Here is a 19395-nt window from a genome sequence, read left to right as displayed (position 1 = left end):
TGCCAAGACCACTAGAGGCAAATCCACCACCGGTGCGAAGACCAATAAAGCAGGGGTTCGTCCCAACGAACCTCCATCAACCCTCATGCATAGCATATCTACTGGAGGTGGAAGACAGCTATTATATTTCTCCTCAAATCCTTAATGCACTGACTCACTTTAGGGGCACACCTACTAAGGATCCTAACTTGCATCTTAAGGAGTTCTTTGATCTATGCAAGTTGCAGCACGTCCAAGGCTTAACTCCAGAGAGACTCAGGTTAGTCCTCTTTCCCTTCTCCTTGAAAGATAATGCTAAACTGTGGTATAAATCTTTGCCTGCAAATTCTATCCATACTTGGGAAGAATTAGCCACCAAGTTTCTGAAGAAATTTTTCCCAGCCCAAAAGACAAGACAACATAAAAGGGAACTTCAAATGTTCCAAAAAAGAGATGGAGATCTTTTCTTTGAGGCATGGGATCACTTCAATTCATTGCTTCTAAAGTGCCCACATCACAACATCCCTCAAGATGATAAGGCACAAATTTTCTATGAAGGTTTAGATGATACTAATGATGTACAAATTTAATTGTACTCGCAAGCGCACGAGTCGTGTGCAATATAGTGTGTGTGCAAGTGCGAGGTCGATCCACAGGGAATTGTGTTTGTGAAATTTAATTTCTATCTAAATCAATTATATCTTAACCTAGTTCCGAATGATTTTGATTTTGAAAATAAACTAACATAAACTAAATAAAATAAAAATAATCAAAAGATAAACGACTAAGGTTTTAGAATTCACCTCACCAAATCAAAGCATACATTCTTATGTTTTCATTCATGCATCCGACAAACAATTAAACCCTATATATGTTCTATTGTTTTTTTATAAACCAATTGAATCATTCGATGAATCCATCTCTATTACAAATCACAACGAATATCCAATTGAGATCAAATCATCCATTGTATCCGTAAATCACAATGGATATAAGTCTCAATCAAATCATTCGATGTATCCGTTGGATGAAACACAACGAATATCCAACATTTTCATGATTTATAAACAACAATCAATCACAATTTTGTCACACAATTGAACTGAAACGAACATACATTACATTAAACGACGGATTTGTACGAACGAAACATAAAAATATAAAACTAATCAATGGTGAGGCTTCATCTTCAACCTTAGTTGAAGAATTAGCCTCTCATGACAAAATAATTCATAAGGAAACTAAAATACTTCATTAAAATTAAAAACTTACAAAAGAATTCGAGTTCCAAGCTACAAAAACCCAGAAAACACGGAAAGCGACCAAGAACGGCGCCCCCAACGCGTCTTCGTCTGATACCCCTCAATTGTGAGGCTTAGAGGTCTATTTATAGGGCTTAGGAGAGTCCTAGAAGCCCTAGTAATCCTAGGAATTTTGGAGATTTAAGTCCAAGCCCAATTAGGTTAAAGAAAACCTAAGCCCAAATCGGAATAGGATTCGCCCAGAATTGCGGTCCTATCTTGCGGCGTGATTTTGGCCTTGTGGCGCTCCGAATTGGGAAAGTTCTATTTCACAATGAATTGTATACGTTGGAGTTATCTTTCCAATGCCGCTTGAATCACCTCAATCGGATATGTGAACTGAAAGTTATGGCCAAAATACCAAGACGTATTCAGAATCCAATTTTGCATCCAATCCGATTTGACTTCAAATTGAGAAATTCCGAATTAATCCTTTCCTTTATTTGGTTAAACTTTAACCATGATTGGTTAAGCTTAACCATATCTTCTAGATCTTCCCAATTTGCCCTTTAAGCTTGGAATTTTTCCAGAAACGCTTTATTTTCTTCCAAAAGCCTATAAAACAAAGAAAATACAAAAAGGAAGTAAAATGGCCTAATTAACCAAAACTAAAGGATTAAAACATGCAAGTTAGGGGCTGAAAATATGAATATTTTAGCACTTATCACACCCCCAAACTTACATATTGCTAGTCCCTTAGCAATACAAAACTAAAAAAAGAATGGAAAAACAGAAAACAAAAGATAAATCCATCTTTCGTGGGATGTACGATTGCATTTAGCGTATGCAACAAGCCTTTTAAACCCCTAGGCATCCCTAGAGGACGAGTGAAGTCTCGTGAGGGTTTAATAGAAATGATACCCACAAACATTTTTAGCACTACGTCATTGACAAACACAATTTTCATACAAACATATGGTTCTCATATCATGAGCAGGTTTAACAAAGTAAACACCACAATCAAATCATCAAGCCAACCACAAATCATTCAACTCAAAGGTGGAAATTTGAGACAACACAAGCTCCAAATGTGCAAAGTGAGTCTAACACAAAGTTAAGAGGCTTCAATTTTTCTCAAAGTTTGGTGTACCTCAAAATTCATAAGAATTTACACAAATGAAAACACCAAAGGCTTAGATCAAGACATGCATTTTTTTTTTTATATATATATATATTTTTTATTTTCATTTTTTTTGTGTAGGCTGTGCAATGTTCGGCTCCCTTAAACTTTCTAATTGACCTATATAACGAGTATTGGGCCAGTGACTCCCAAACCAGATGGTTTTAGGGCACTAGATGTAAAACATCCCTAAGGCTTAATTACTCAAGTCAAAAAGGCTACGAAGCCAAACTAGCCATACAGTCAACCAAGTTGAATTTCTCATCTTTTTACGCGAACACTCAATGCTTAGTGAGGCATGAGATCCGGTTACTCAATGAAAAGCTCAAACTGATGATGACAATTTTTTTTTTTTTTTTTAATTTTTTATCTTCAAGCCAAGGTTTCATCAACACTTCATCCTACACATCACAAGGCACACCCTAATCAATCCAAATCTCATACCTCACAAACTTTATGCTAGTGTGCTTGTGATAATCAACTCAGACATGTGAAGTCTCTCTAATCCACCGAATGAGTCAAAGGACTCGGATTTCTAATGACATGTAGTGTTCAAAAAGTTAAACACACTAATGACATGCAAACCACAGTTATGATGTAACTCATGACCAATCAACAACATAGCACAATTTTATTTTATTTTATTTTTTTTTACAAACAAAACAAACAGATAAAAACAAACAAAAAGACAATGTGTTTGTCCACACCCCCAAACTTAAATGACACATTGTCCCCAATGTAGCAAGAGACACAATACCGTAGGATGCGGCAACTCGAGTGTGCAAAGGCCAGGGCGTCCCCCAAACTTGAACACCAAAACACCTGTCAAAATCAAGCAGCAATATTTTCTCATAGAAACAAATATCAAAAGATTAATTGCTGATAGAAATAAAAAGAAAATGACACAAAATGAAATGACAAAAAGGAAAAGAAATCAAAATAAAGTGCTGAAAATAAAAAGAAAGAAAGAATACCACACTTTCCTCGATCATTTGGGTGTCCAACCAATCCCTTCCATCCTTTCTTCTTAAGAATTTGATATCCCTTTGGAAGGATGTTTTGCCGTCTCAGGTAGCCTAGGTGCTTGCTTCGAAAGATCTTCTTAGGAACATGGTTCCTAGATTTGTGACCTTGTGTGCATAGATCCTTGAGAATTTTAGCATGAGACGGCTCTTTGAGACATTGAAGAACTGAAGGTTGGGGTTCATGACTTGTCTCAAGAGGGATTTTGATGAAGGAGAGAGCTTCAGTACTCACTCCCTTGTCACTGGACAGTTTTGGAGTTGATGGGGGCTCAATGTGATCAACCTGCTCCTCTTTTTCTTTCTCCTCATGGTTACCCACAATGAAAGGCTCAGCTGCTAATGAGGGTGAGTTAGGGAATGATACCTCAGTGGTTTTCATATTTTCAATTCGCATCTTAGGAATGGAGTCCAATAAGGCATCAGCTTGCTCAAGTAACTTGTCAAGGTCTAGGTCACATCCAAATTGAGCAAAGCACTTTTCCAATGGGTCCTCTAGACTTGTCTCATCAACAGTCTCCTCAACAATTTTCTCTCTCCTAATTGGGGTGGTGGCTTTGACATGCTCATGATAAGGATTGCTAGAATCATCCTCATCAATCATGTAGTGCCTTTCAGCCATCAACTGACTTTGAAGCTCTTCTTCCTCTATTCTAGTGAGTTAAGCAACTAAATAACCAAGCTGTCCTTCCAACTTTTCAATTGCTTGAGTGTTGGCCATGGCTGCATTCTTCACTTCATTTATGGCTTGGGAGTTGACCATTGTGGCATTTTTAAGCTCTGGCAAGGTTTGGCCATTAGATTGTATGAACTCTTTGAGGGTGTTTTCCAATGATAAATCTTGTGGAGGATAATTGCAGGGTGAAGGGGTAGAGGATTGGTTGTCGAACTGCGGATATTCAGGATGGTGCAGTTCATCAAATTGGGGAGCATAATTTCCCGTAGCATTAGCTTGCCAGGAGAAATTAGAATGGTTGCTCCAATCGAGGGTGTAGCAATTGAAATTTGATTCAGACCCCAAACTGGAGAAATTGGTGTTCATCTGCTCATGTGAAAAATTGGAAAATTGTCCCCAAGATGGACAATTACCTGAACTATGATAAGGGTTAGAGCAGTATGAACATGGTCCATGTGAGTAAAAATGATGAGGATGGTTGGAAAAAGCGGGTGTCCTACAACTAAGGGTAGCATTAAAATTACCTAAAGGAAAATTCATGCTTATCCTCACTCTATAAACAAAGCACACTTCCACATGAAACATTAACCAAAAATTTTTTTGGATTTTCTTGGATTTTTTTGGATTTTTTTTTTAAAAAAATAAAATAAACAAAAATACCAAAAATTAAAAACAAAAAATCAAAACAAAAACTCACAAAACGGACCAAACATAAGTTTGGCAAAATTCAAGGTGCTGGCCCGTTTTGGTGTAGTCTGCGAAGGTGCACTCGAGCGCAAGTGATGTGCGATCGAGCGTACATGGGCGCGGGGTGTGCGCTCGCGCGCACCTGCGGAAGTGTCGAGCGCAGGCACGCGGGATGCTTGCTGCGTTAGGCTCGAACGCGCTCGAGTGTAGGTGATGTGCGATCAAGCGCTTTGGCAGGGATTAGTTCCTTCAGCAGAGCTGCAACAGAAACAACAAAAACAAACAACTTTTTCTCTTTTTTAATATTTTTTTATTTTTATTAGTAACTATAAAAAGAAACAAATAAAAAAAATAAAAAATAAAAGGCAACAAACTGTAAAAAGAAAATAACTAGTAGAAAAATAAAATCAATTTAAACAAAAATCAATTTTCACAAACAAACAAATCCCCGGCAACGGCGCCAAAATTTGATGTACAAATTTAATTGTACTCGCAAGCGCACGAGTCGTGTGCAATATAGCGTGTGTGCAAGTGCGAGGTCGATCCACAAGGAATTGTGTTTGTGAAATTTAATTTCTATCTAAATCAATTCTATCTTAACCTAGTTCCGAATGATTTTGATTTTGAAAATAAACTAATATAAACTAAATAAAATAAAAATAATCAAAAGATAAACGACTAAGGTTTTAGAATTCACCTCACCAAATCAAAGCATACATTCTTATGTTTTCATTCATGCATCCGACAAACAATTAAACCCTATATATGTTCTATTGTTTTTTATAAACCAATTGAATCATTCGATGAATCCATCTCTATTACAAATCACAACGAATATCCAATTGAGATCAAATCATCCATTATATCCGTAAATCACAATGGATATAAGTCTCATCAAATCATTCGATGTATCCGTTGGATGAAACACAACGAATATCCAACATTTTCACGATTTATAAACAACAATCAATCACAATTTTGTCACACAATTGAACTGAAACGAACATACATTACATTAAACGACGGATTTGTACAAACGAAACATAAAAATATAAAACTAATCAATGGTGGGGCTTCATCTTCAACCTTAGTTGAAGAATTAGCCTCTCATGACAAAAGAAATCATAAATAAACTAAATTACTTCATTAAAATTAAAAACTTACAAAAGAATTCGAGTTCCAAGCTACAAAAACCCAGAAAACACGGAAAGCGACCAAGAACGGCGCCCCTGGCGCGTCTTCGTCTGATACCCCTCAATTGAGAGGCTTAGAGGTCTATTTATAGGGCTTAGGAGAGTCCTAGAAGCCTAGTAATCCTAGGAATTTCAGAGATTTAAGTCCAAGCCCAATTAGGTTAAAGAAAACCTAAGCCCAAATCGGAATAGGATTCGCCCAGAATTGCGGTCCTATCTTGCGGCCTGATTTTGGCCTTGCGACGCTCCGAATTGGGAAAGTTCTATTTCACAATGAATTGTATAAGATTGAGTTATCTTTCCAATGCCGCTTGAATCACCTCAATCGGATATATGAGCTCAAAGTTATGGCCAAAATACCGAGACGTATTCATAATCCAATTTTGCATCCAATCCGATTTGACTTCAAATTGAGAAATTCAGAATTAATCCTTTCCTTTATTTGATTAAACTTTAATCATGATTGGTTAAGCTTAACCATATCTTCTAGATCTTCCCAATTTGCCCTTTAAGCTTGGAATTTTTCCTAAAACGCTTTATTTTCTTCCAAAAGCCTATAAAACAAACAAAATACAAAAAGGAAGTAAAATGGCATAATTAACCAAAACTAAAGGATTAAAACATGCAAGTTAAGGGCTGAAAATATGAATATTCTAGCACTTATCACACCCCCAAACTTACATATTGCTAGTCCCTTAGCAATACAAAACTAAAAAAAGAATGAAAAAACAGAAAACAAAAGATAAATCCATCTTTCGTGGGATGTACGATTGCATTTAGCGTATGCAACAAGACTTTTAAACCCCTAGGCATCCCTAGAAGACGAGTGAAGTCTCGTGGGGGTTTAATAGAAATGATACCCACAAACATTTTTAGCACTACGTCATTGACAAACACAATTTTCATACAAACATATGGTTCTCATATCATGAGCAGGTTTAACAAAGTAAACACCACAATCAAATCATCAAGCCAACCACAAATCATTCAACTCAAAGGTGGAAATTTTAGACAACACAAGCTCCAAATGTGCAAAGTGAGACTAACACAAAGTTAAGAGGCTTCAATTTTTCTCAAAGTTTGGTGTACCTCAAAATTCATAGGAATTTACACAAATGAAAACACCAAAGGCTTAGATCAAGACATGCATTTTTTTTTTTTTATATATATATTTTTTATTTTCATTTTTTTTGTGTTGGCTGTGCAATGTTCGGCTCCCTTAAGCTTTCTAATTGACCTATGTAACCAGTATTGGGCCAGTCACTCCCAAACCAGATGGTTTTAGGGCACAAGATGTAAAACATCCCTAAGGCTTAATTACTCAAGTCAAAAAGGCTACGAAGCCAAACTAGCGATACAGTCAACCAAGTTGAATTTCTCATCTTTTTCCGCGAACACTCAATGCTTAGTGAGGCATGAGATCCAGTTACTCAATGAAAAGCTCAAACTGATGATGACAATTTTTTTTTTTTTTTAATTTTTTATCTTCAAGCCAAGGTTTCATCAACACTTCATCCTACAAATCACAAGGCACACCCTAATCAATCCAAATCTCATACCTCACAAACTTTATGCTAGTGTGCTTGTGATAATCAACTCAGACATGTGAAATCTCTCTAATCCACCGAATGAGTCAAAGGACTCGGATTTCTAATGACATGTAGTGTTCAAAAAGTTAAACACACTAATGACATGCAAACCACAGTTATGATGTAACTCATGACCAATCAACAACATAGCACAATTTTTTTTTTTTTTTTTTAAACAAAACAAACAGATAAAAACAAACAAAAAGACACAAACAAACAAAAAGACAATGTGTTTGTCCACACCCCCAAACTTAAATGACACATTGTCCCCAATGTAGCAAGAGACACAATACCGTAGGATGCGGAAACTCGAGTGTGCAAAGGCCAGGGCGTCCCCCAAACTTGAACACCAAAACACCTGTCAAAATCTAGCAGCAATATTTTCTCATAGAAACAAATATCGAAAGATTAATTGCTGATAGAAATAAAAAGAAAATGACACAAAATGAAATGACAAAAAGGAAAAGAAATCAAAATAAAGTGCTGAAAATAAAAAGAAAGAAAGAATACCACACTTTCCTCGATCATTTGGGTGTCCAACCAATCCCTTCCATCCTTTCTTCTTAAGAATTTGATATCCCTCTGGAAAGATGTTTTGCCGTCTCAGGTAGCCTAGTTGCTTGCTTCGAAAGATCTTCTTAGGAACATGCTTCCTAGATTTGTGGGCTTGTGTGCATAGATCCTTGAGAATTTTAGCATGAGACGGCTCTTTGAGACATTGAAGAACTGAAGGTTGGGGTTCATGAATTGTCTCAAGAGGGATTTTGATGAAGGAGTGAGCTTCAGTACTCACTCCCTTGTCACTGGACAGATTTGGAGTTGATGGGGGCTCAATGTGATCAACCTGCTCCTCTTTTTCTTTCTCCTCATGGTTACCCACAATGAAAGGCTCAGCTGCTAATGAGGGTGAGTTAGGGAATGATATCTCAGTGGTTTCCCCATTTTCAATTCGCATCATAGGAGTGAAGTCCAATAAGGCATCAGCTTGCTCAAGTAACTTGTCAAGGTCTAGGTCACATCCAAATTGAGCAAAGCACTTTTCCAATGGGTCCTCTAGACTTGTCTCATCAACAGTCTCCTCAACAATTTTCTCTCTCCTAATTGTGGTGGTGGCTTTGACATGCTCATGATAAGGATTGCTAGAATCATCATCATCAATCATGTAGTGCCTTTCAGCCATCAACTGACGTTGAAGCTCTTCTTCCTCTATTCTAGTGAGTTCAGCAACTAAATAACCAAGTTGTCCTTCCAACTTTTCAATTGCTTAAGTGTTGGCCATGGTTGCATTCTTCACTTCATTTATGGCTTGGGAGTTGACCATGGTGGCATTTTTAAGCTCTTGTAAGGTTTGGCCATTAGACTGTATGAACTCTTTGAGGGTGTTTTCCAATGATAAATCTTGTGGAGGATAATTGCAGGGTGAAGGGGTAGAGGATTGGTTGTCGAACTGCGGATATTCAGGATGGTGCAGTTCATCAAATTGGGGAGCATAATTTCCCACAGCATTAGCTTGCCATGAGAAATTAGAATGGTTGCTCCAATCGAGGGTGTAGCAATTGAAATTTGATTCAGACCCCAAACTGGAGAAATTGGTGTTCATCTGCTCATGTGAAAAATTGGAAAATTGTCCCCAAGATGGACAATTACCTGAACTATGATAAGGGTTAGAGCAGTAAGAACATGGTCCATGTGGGTGAAAATGATGAGGATAGTTGGAAAAAGCGGGTGTCCTACAACTAAGGGTAGCATTAAAATTACCTAAAGGAAAATTCATGCTTATCCTCACTCTCTAAACAAAGTACACTTCCACATGAAACATTAACCAAAAAAATTTTTGGATTTTTTTGGATTTTTTTTTTTTTGGTTTTTTTTTTTTAAATAAAATAAACAAAAATACCAAAAATTAAAAACAAAAAATCAAAACAAAAACTCACAAAACGGACCAAACATAAGTTTGGCAAAATTCAAGGTGCTGGCCCGTTTTGGTGTAGTCTGCGAAGGTGCACTCGAGCGCAAGTGATGTGCGATCGAGTGTACATGGGCGTGGGGTGTGCGCTCGCGCGCACCTGCGGAAGTGTCGAGCGCAAGCACGCAGGATGCTTGCTGCGTTAGGCTCGAACGCGCTCGAGTGTAGGTGACGTGCGATCAAGCGCTTTGGCAGGGATTAGTTCCTATGGCAGAGCTGCAACAGAAACAACAAAAACAAACAACTTTTTCTCTTTTTTAATATTTTTTTTATTTTTTTATTTTTATAAGTAACTATAAACAGAAACAAATAAAAAAAAATAAAAATAAAAGGCAACAAACTGTAAAAAGAAAATAACTAGTAGAAAAATAAAATCAATTTAAACAAAAATCAATTTTCACAAACAAACAAATCCCCGGCAACGGCGCCAAAATTTGATGTACAAATTTAATTGTACTCGCAAGCGCACAAGTCGTGTGCAATATAGTGTGTGTGCAAGTGCGAGGTCGATCCACAGGGAATTGTGTTTGTGAAATTTAATTTCTATCTAAATCAATTATATCTTAACCTAGTTCCGAATGATTTTGATTTTGAAAATAAACTAACATAAACTAAATAAAATAAAAATAATCAAAAGATAAACGACTAAGGTTTTAGAATTCAACTCACCAAATCAAAGCATACATTCTTATGTTTTCATTCATGCATCCGACAAACAATTAAACCCTATATATGTTCTATTGTTTTTTATAAACCAATTGAATCATTCGATGAATCCATCTCTATTACAAATCACAACGACTATCCAATTGAGATCAAATCATTCGATGTATCCGTTGGATAAAACACAACGAATATCCAACATTTTCACGATTTATAAACAACAATCAATCACAATTTTGTCACACAATTGAACTGAAACGAACATACATTACATTAAACGACGGATTTGTACGAACGAAACATAAAAATATAAAATTAATCAATGGTGGGGCTTCATCTTCAACCTTAGTTGAAGAATTCGCCTCTCATGACCAAAGAAATCATAAAGAAACTAAATTACTTCATTAAAATTAAAAACATACAAAAGAATTCGAGTTCCAAGCTACAAAAACCCAGAAAACACGGAAACCAACCAAGAACGGCGCCCCCGGCGCGTCTTCGTCTGATACCCCTCAATTGTGAGGCTTCGAGGTCTATTTATAGGGCTTAGGAGAGTCCTAGAAGCCCTAGTAATCCTAGGAATTTCGGAGATTTAAGTCCAAGCCCAATTAGGTTAAAGAAAACCTAAGCCCAAATCGGAATAGGATTCGCCCAGAATTGCGGTCCTATCTTGCGGCGTGATTTTGGCCTTGCGGCGCTCCGAATTGGGAAAGTTCTATTTCACAATGAATTGTATAAGTTTGAGTTATATTTCCAATGCTGCTTGAATCAACTCAATCGGATATGTGAGCTGAAAGTTATGGCCAAAATACTGAGACGTATTCAGAATCCAATTTTGCATCCAATCCGATTTGACTTCAAATTGAGAAATTCCGAATTAATCATTTCCTTTATTTGGTTAAACTTTAACCATGATTGGTTAAGCTTAACCATATCTTCTAGATCTTCCCAATTTGCCCTTTAAGCTTGGAATTTTTCCAGAAACGCTTTATTTTCTTCCAAAAGCCTATAAAACAAAGAAAATACAAAAAGGAAGTAAAATGGCCTAATTAACCAAAACTAAAGGATTAAAACATGCAAGTTAGGGGCTGAAAATATGAATATTCTAGCACTTATCACACCCCCAAACTTACATATTGCCAGTCCTTTAGCAATACAAAACTAAAAAAAGAATGGAAAAACAGAAAACAAAAGATAAATCCATCTTTCGTGGGATGTACGATTGCATTTAGCGTATGCAACAAGCCTTTTAAACCCTAGGCATCCCTAGAGGACGAGTAAAGTCTCGTGAGGGTTTAATAGAAATGATACCCACAAACATTTTTAGCACTACGTCATTGACAAACACAATTTTCATACAAACATATGGTTCTCATATCATGAGCAGGTTTAACAAAGTAAACACCACAATCAAATCATCAAGCCAACCACAAATCATTCAACTCAAAGGTGGAAATTTGAAACAACACAAGCTCCAAATGTGCAAAGTGAGACTAACACAAAGTTAAGAGGTTTTAATTTTTCACAAAGTTTGGTGTACCTCAAAATTCATAGGAATTTACACAAATGAAAACACAAAAGGCTTTTATCAAGACATGCATTTTATATATATATATATATATATATTTTATTTTCATTTTTTTTGTGTCGGCTGTGCAATGTTTGGCTCCCTTAAGCTTTCTAATTGACCTATGTAACGAGTATTGGGCCAGTGACTCCCAAACCAGATAGTTCTAGGGCACTAGATGTAAAACATCCCTAAGGCTTAGTTACTCAAGTCAAAAAGGCTACGAAGCCAAACTAGCCATACAGTCAACCAAGTTGAATTTCTCATCTTTTTACGCGAACACTCAATGCTTAGTGAGGCATGAGATCCGGTTACTCAATGAAAAGCTCAAACTGATGATGACAATTTTTTTTTATTTTTTTTTTAATTTTTTATCTTCAAGCCAAGGTTTCATCAACACTTCATCCTACAAATCACAAGGCACACCCTAATCAATCCAAATCTCATACCTCACAAACTTTATGCTAGTGTGCTTGTGATAATCAACTCAGACATGTGAAGCCTCTCTAATCCACCGAATGAGTCAAAGGACTCGGATTTCTAATGACATGTAGTGTTCAAAAAGTTAAACACACTAATGACATGCAAACCATAGTTATGATGTAACTCATGACCAATCAACAACATAGCACAATTCTATTTTTATTTTTTACTTTTTTAAACAAAACAAACAAAAAGACAATGTGTTTGTCCACACCCCCAAACTTAAATGACACATTGTCCCCAATGTAGCAAGAGACACAATACCGTAGGATGCGGAAACTCGAGTGTACAAAGGCCAGGGCGTCCCCCAAACTTAAACACCAAAACACCTGTCAAAATCTAGCAGCAATATTTTCTCATAGAAACAAATATCGAAAGATTAATTGCTGATAGAAATAAAAAGAAAATGACACAAAATGAAATGACGAAAAGGAAAAGAAATCAAAATAAAGTGCTGAAAATAAAAAGAAAGAAAGAATACCACACTTTCCTCGATCATTTGGGTGTCCAACCAATCCCTTCCATCCTTTCTTCTTAAGAATTTGATATCCCTCTGGAAGGATGTTTTGCCGTCTCAGGTAGCCTAGTTGCTTGCTTCGAAAGATCTTCTTAGGAACATGGTTCCTAGATTTGTGACCTTGTGTGCATAGATCCTTGAGAATTTTAGCATGAGACGGCTCTTTGAGACATTGAAGAACTGAAGGTTGGGGTTCATGAATTGTCTCAAGAGGGATTTTGATGAAGGAGTGAGCTTCAGTACTCATTCCCTTGTCACTGGACAGATTTGGAGTTGATGGGGGCTCAATGTGATCAACCTGCTCCTCTTTTTCTTTCTCCTCATGGTTACCCACAATGAAAGGCTCAGTTGCTAATGAGGGTGAGTTAGGGAATGATATCTCAGTGGTTTCCCCATTTTCAATTCGCATCATAGGAGTGGAGTCCAATAAGGCATCAGCTTGCTCAAGTAACTTGTCAAGGTCTAGGTCACATCCAAATTGAGCAAAGCACTTTTCCAATGGGTCCTCTAGACTTGTCTCATCAACAGTCTCCTCAACAATTTTCTCTCTCCTAATTGGGGTGGTGGCTTTGACATGCTCATGATAAGGATTGCTAGAATCATCATCATCAATCATGTAGTGCCTTTCAGCCATCAACTGAGTTTGAAGCTCTTCTTCCTCTATTCTAGTGAGTTCAGCAACTAAATAACCAAGTTGTCCTTCCAACTTTTCAATTGCTTGAGTGTTGGCCATGGCTGCATTCTTCACTTCATTTATGGCTTGGGAGTTGACCATGGTGGCATTTTTAAGCTCTTGCAAGGTTTGGCCATTAGACTGTATGAACTCTTTGAGGGTGTTTTCCAATGATAAATCTTGTGGAGGATAATTGCAGGGTGAAGGGGTAGAGGATTGGTTGTCGAACTGCGGATATTCAGGATGGTGCAATTCATCAAATTGGGGAGCATAATTTCCCCTAGCATTAGCTTGCCATGAGAAATTAGAATGGTTGCTCCAATCGAGAGTGTAGCAATTGAAATTTGATTCAGACCCCAAACTGGAGAAATTGGTGTTCATCTGCTCATGTGAAAAATTGGAAAATTGTCCCCGAGATAGACAATTACCTGAACTATGATAAGGGTTAGAGTAGTATGAACATGGTCCATGTGGGTGAAAATGATGAGGATGGTTGGAAAAAGTGGGTGTCCTACAACGAAGGGTAGCATTAAAATTACCTAAAGGAAAATTCATGCTTATCCTCACTCTCTAAACAAAGTACACTTCCACATGAAACATTAACCAAAATTTTTTTTGGATTTTTTTGGTTTTTTTTTTTTTAAAAATAAAATAAACAAAAATACCAAAAATTAAAAACAAAAACTCACAAAACGGACCAAACATAAGTTTGGCAAAATTCAAGGTGCTAGCCCGTTTTGGTGTAGTCTGCGAAGGTGCACTCGAGCGCAAGTGATGTGCGATCGAGCGTACATGGGAGCGGGGTGTGCGCTCGCGCGCACCTGCGGAAGTGTCGAGCGCAGGCACGCGGGATGCTTGCTGCGTTATGCTCGAATGCGCTCGAGTGTAGGTGATGTGCAATCAAGCGCTTTGGCAGGGACTAGTTCCTTCGGCAAAGCTGCAACAGAAACAACAAAAACAAACAACTTTTTGTCTTTTTGTCTTTTTTAATTTTTTTTTTAATTTTTATTAGTAACTATAAACAGAAACAAATAAAAAAAGTAAATATAAAAGGCAACAAACTGTAAAAAGAAAATAACTAGTAGAAAAATAAAATCAATTTAAACAAAAATCAATTTTCACAAACAAACAAATCTCCGGCAACGGCGCCAAAATTTGATGTACAAATTTAATTGTACTCGCAAGCGCACGAGTCGTGTGCAATATAGTGTGTGTGCAAGTGCGAGGTCGATCCACAGGGAATTGTGTTTGTGAAATTTAATTTCTATCTAAATCAATTATATCTTAACCTAGTTCCGAATGATTTTGATTTTGAAAATAAACTAACATAAACTAAATAAAATAAAAATAATCAAAAGATAAACGGCTAAGGTTTTAGAATTCACCTCACCAAATCAAAGCATACATTCTTATGTTTTCATTCATGCATCCGACAAACAATTAAACCCTATATATGTTCTATTGTTTTTTATAAACCAATTGAATCATTCGATGAATCCATCTCTATTACAAATCACAACGAATATCCAATTGAGATCAAATCATCCATTGTATCCGTAAATCACAATGGATATAAGTCTCAATCAAATCATTTGATGTATCCGTTGGATGAAACACAACGAATATCCAACATTTTCATGATTTATAAACAACAATCAATCACAATTTTGTCACACAATTGAACTGAAACGAACATACATTACATTAAACGACGGATTTGTACGAACGAAACATAAAAATATAAAACTAATCAATGGTGAGGCTTCATCTTCAACCTTAGTTGAAGAATTAGCCTCTCATGACAAAAGAAATCATAAAGAAACTAAATTACTTCATTAAAATTAAAAACTTACAAAAGAATTCGAGTTCCAAGCTACAAAAACCCAGAAAACACGGAAAGCGACCAAGAACGGCACCTCCGGCGCATCTTCGTCTGATATCCCTCAATTGTGAGGCTTAGAGGTCTATTTATAGGGCTTAGGAGAGTCCTAGAAGCCCTAGTAATCCTAGGAATTTCGGAGAATTAAGTCCAAGCCCAATTAGGTTAAAGAAAACCTAAGCCCAAATCGGAATAGGATTCGCCCAGAATTACGGTCCTATCTTGCGGCGTGATTTTGGCCTTGCGTCGCTCCGAATTGGGAAAGTTCTATTTCACAATGAATTGTATAAGTTTGAGTTATCTTTCCAATGCCGCTTGAATCACCTCAATCAGATATCTGAGCTGAAAGTTATGGCCAAAATACCGAGACATATTCAGAATCCAATTTTGCATCCAATCCGATTTGACTTCAAATTGAGAAATTCCGAATTAATCCTTTCCTTGATTTGATTAAACTTTAACCATGATTGGTTAAGGTTAACCATATCTTCTAGATCTTCCCAATTTGCCCTTTAAGCTTGGAATTTTTCCAGAAACGCTTTATTTTCTTCCAAAAGCCTATAAAACAAAGAAAATAAAAAAAGGAAGTAAAATGGCCTAATTAACCAAAACTCAAAGATTAAAACATGCAAGTTAAGGGCTGAAAATATGAATATTCTAGCACTTATAAGGTTTAGATGATACTAACAAAGGGATGGTTGATTCAACTTGTGGAAGAGCACTTATGGAAAAGAGTAGTGAGGAAGCAATGGAGCTTTTTGAAACATTAAGTGAGCATTCCCAACAATTCTACTCTAAAGGAAGCCGAGGATTAAAGAGCAAAGGCATGTATGAAGTGAACTTCAATGAGGGATCTCCAAATCAGATGGCTGCTGTGGAAAAGAAGTTAGACATGATTGTCAAAGCCATGACTGCTCAGAAAATCTCACCTCTTCAAAAGGACACACCAATCCAGGTATGTGCTATATGTTCCCATTTAGATCACACTACTAAAATGTGTCCTTTATCTCCATTTGCAGAGCAAGAAGAGGTGAATTATGTGGGACAAAATAATTACCCCCACAAGAACAATCTATACTCCAACACCTACAATCCAGGATGGCGCAACCATCCTAATTTCTCTTGGAGTAACAATCAAGGACAGCAGAAGGGTCCCCAACAAGCAAGCCAACCAATTCAAGAGTCAAAGTTGAACCAACTGTAGAATATGATACACAACCTAGTGACTTCACAACAGTAATTTACGCTTGATCAAAAACAATTCAATACAAAGACTGATTAAGCCATCTAAAGACTGGAAGAGTAAATGGGGCAGATGGCAAAGGAGCTGGGTGAAAGGAAGCAGGGAGAATTTCCAGCCCAAACAATACCTAATTCAGGGAGTCACCAGCAGCTGAAAGCAGTCACAGTTCTCAGGAATGGCAAGATCATAGGAACTGAAGAGCCACCTCAAGCATCTCCAGATGAAGCATCAACTTCCAAGGTAAACAAAATGGAGAAGGTGAATGTACCACCCTTCCCTCAAATGTTAGTCAAACCAAAGAAAGATAAGCAACTCATGGATATCTTTGAGACTTTAAGGAAAGTAGAAATCAATATTCCTTTGTTAGATGCAATTAAACAGATTCCTTCTTCTGCTAAATTTTTAAAGGATTGTTGCACTAACAAAATGAAGTTTCAGGAGTATGAGACAGTGGCCCTAACAGAAGAGGTAAGTGCATTTTTGTTGAGAAAATTACCTCCAAAGCTAACAGATCCGGGTAATTTTACCATTCCTTGCAGGATAGGAGACCATCTTTTTGAGCATGCATTGCTGGATCTGGGAGTAAGGGTCAATTTGCTGCCTTACATGGTATATGAAAAACTGGGTTTGGAGGAGCTTCAACCAACCTCTGTCACCTTGCAATTGGCAGACAGAAGCATCAAAAGACCAAGAGGTATACTTAAGGATGTGTTGGTAAAGGTAGATACATTTATTTTACCTGCTGACTTCATTGTGTTGGATGTGGAAGAATCTCCTATGCCATCACCCTTGCCTATCATCTTAGGAAAACCCTTTATGAGAAGTGCTGATACTACAATAGGTGTGAAAAAGGGTACTGTAAGTATGAAGGTGAATGGTTAAACAATAGAATTCAAAATATTTGATGCAATGAAATTACCACATGATGAGTTAGAGTGTTTTGATGTTTGTTTGATCCAAAGTGTTAGTGAGCCAGTTTTGCAGGAACAACATAAAGATCCATTGGAGGCCATCCTCACCCATAGTCTCACAAGAAAGGACATTGACCCAGAACCTGAAGATGTTACTGATGACATCATTGAAATAGTGCATCACCTTAAGGCCACTCTAAAATACTCAAGTAAGTATACTCCTCCCTTTGAAATTCTTGAGCATACTAATACTACTCTTATCCCTTCTATTGTCCAAGCACTAAAGCTGGAATCGAAGCAATTGCCAGAACACCTAACATATGCCTACTTAGGAGAGAACAAGACACTATCGGTCATAATTACTGCAAATCTGAGTTGTGGGGAGGAAGAAAAGCTGTTGAGAGTTCTTAGAGAACATAAAATTGCTTTGGGGTGAACCATTGCTAACATCAAAGGAATAAGTACAGCCAAGTGCATGCATCAGATCTTCCTTGAAGACGAAGCAAAGCCAACCAAGGATGCACAGAGAAGACTCAATCCTCACATGAAGGAGGTAGTTAAGGCAAAGGTATTAAAACTGCTAGATGTGGGCATCATCTATCCTATCTCAGACAGTAAATAGGTCAATCCAGTCCAAGTAATGCCAAAAAAGAGTGGGATCACAGTGGTGAATAATGAAAATGATGAGCTGATACCTATAAGAGTAACCACTGGGTGGAGGGTATGCATTGATTACAGAAAGCTGAACAAGGTAACAAGAAAAGACCATTTTCCATTACCCTTCATTGATCAAATGCTAGAGAGGTTAGCTAGTCACAACCACTATTGTTTCTTGGATGGGTACAGTGGCTATAATCATATTGCAATAGCACCAAAGGATCAGGAGAAGACCACCTTCACATGTCCTTTTGGCACATTTGCCTACAGAAGAATGCCATTTGGCTTATGCAATGCCCCAACCACATTCCAAAGATGCATGATGATCATTTTTTCAGATATGGTGGAGAAAACCATTGAGGTATTTATGGATGACTTTAGTGTTTTTGAGTCTAGTTTCAATGAATGCCTCAACCATTTGAAGAATGTTCTCAAGAGATGTGAAGAATGCAACCTAGTGCTCAATTGGGAAAAATGCCACTTCATGGTTCAACAAGGCATTGCATTGGCTCATGCTATTTCAAGCAAGGGCGTTGAGGTGGATAAAGCTAAGATATATATCATCTCCAAACTACCCCCACCTTTGACAGTGAAGGGGGTGAGGAGTTTTCTTGGACATGCCAGATTCTATAGAATGTTCATCAAGGATTTATCCAAGATCTCTAGACCCATCTGTGCATTGCTAGGGAAGGAGGCCAAGTTTGAATGGACTGGAGAATGCATGACTGCCTTCAACACACTGAAAAAGATGCTCACATCTACACCAGTAATGCGGGCACCTAATTGGAGTCTACCCTTTGAGCTCATGTGTGATGCCAATGACTTTGCCTTAGGAGCTGTCTTGGGTCAAAGAATCAATAAGGTACCTCATGCCATTTATTATGCTTCTAGAACATTGAATGATGCCCAGCTAAATTATTCTACTACTGAGAAAGAATTATTAGCTGTCATATTTGCTTTGGAGAAGTTCAGGTCGTACCTAATTGGTTCTAAGGTTATTGTATTCACTGATCATGCTGCTTTGAGATATTTGTTTGCTAAGAAAGATGCAAAACTTAGATTGATCAGATGGGTACTACTACTACTACTACAAGAGTTTGACCTTGAGATTAGAGACAAGAAGGGCAGTGAGAATGTGGTGACAGATCACTTATCCAAATTACTCCATGAGGAGGAAGGAGATGAGCTCCCATTAAATGAAAATTTTCCAGATGAGCAATTGTTTGCAGTTGATATCCAACTCCCATGGTATGCAGATATAGTGAATTA

The sequence above is a fragment of the Corylus avellana genome, chromosome 2 (genome assembly GCF_965113065.1).
Source record: "Corylus avellana chromosome 2, dhCorAvel1.hap1.2, whole genome shotgun sequence".
Classification (NCBI taxonomy): Eukaryota; Viridiplantae; Streptophyta; class Magnoliopsida; order Fagales; family Betulaceae; genus Corylus; species Corylus avellana.
The sequence above is the reverse complement of the archived record's forward strand: the minus strand, read 5'-3'. Positions refer to the sequence as shown.